Source organism: Cyprinodon variegatus, unplaced genomic scaffold, assembly GCF_000732505.1.
Source record: "Cyprinodon variegatus isolate N-32 unplaced genomic scaffold, C_variegatus-1.0 Scaffold143, whole genome shotgun sequence".
NCBI lineage: Eukaryota > Metazoa > Chordata > Actinopteri > Cyprinodontiformes > Cyprinodontidae > Cyprinodon > Cyprinodon variegatus.
In genome coordinates this window covers 1,388,272-1,389,309 of record NW_015150596.1, presented here as the reverse complement: position 1 = coordinate 1,389,309, position 1,038 = coordinate 1,388,272, and positions in this window count along the sequence as shown.

Genomic DNA, 1,038 nt, shown 5'->3' with positions numbered 1-1,038 from the left:
TCAAATTTAGTCTTCAGCCATTAATGCAATCTCTGATCCCATAACTATTTTGTAACCCATCGGGGGTGGAATGTACCCTCTTCTGGACAGAGACCTCAGATGTTTTACCTGGTATCTGCTGTAGCCACTCTCCCAGTTTGGTATTTCTCAAGCTTCTCTAGTAACTGTAATTCGTTACAGTAACAATGAGAAAATATGTAATTCAGTTACAGTTACTTCCGAAAATATTAAGAATTACAAATTAAGTTACATTTTTTTTAAAATATAAAGAAAAACCTTTGCGAAATATGTACAGTGAAGCCTCGCTATAACGCGGTTCACTTCTCACGGTCTCGCTGCTTCACGGATTTGCATCATGCATTTTTAAACTTTATTGTTGAACATAATAAATGGTGGCATGTACGTTTATAAGGATCCTCTGGCCCAGAAGAAAAAAGAGCGACAACAACTACCGATAACTATGTTCTTCTCTCCAAAAAACACACCTGCACCGCAGGCTTTAGAAGAAAACGCCACAGAGCAATCAGGATGCAGCGGCTCCGTCAAACAGCAGTGAAATACTGTACTGTACACATCAGTCATTATTTGTCCTACTGTAGTTTGTATTTTTTTTCATAATCATTTTTCATTTTCTCCCATTCCAATCCGACAATGACAACGTCTATAACGTAGGCTACTTTTATTTGTTTAACAAATGCTTGGGCCTGAAAAAAGTTTTTGTTCCTTGATTTCAATGTTGTATGGAGCATTTCATTGTATAATAACTTTAAAAAAATAAAGGTTTCTACTTCACGGATTTCACCTATCGCGGGTTCTTTTAGGAATGTAACCCCCGTGATAAACTAGGTTACTGTAATGATATTTTTATTGCTTCGCGCCCTGTATCGCCGTTTCCCGCTACGGCTCCTTGTCTTTATCATATTTGCCACTCTGATGATCCATCCTGTGCTGGTGGAGCCACCTTGAGGAACAGCAAGCGAGCGGACGGTTCTATTTCAGCTCAAGCAGCACATCAAAAATGGCAGCCTTCCAGCCCTG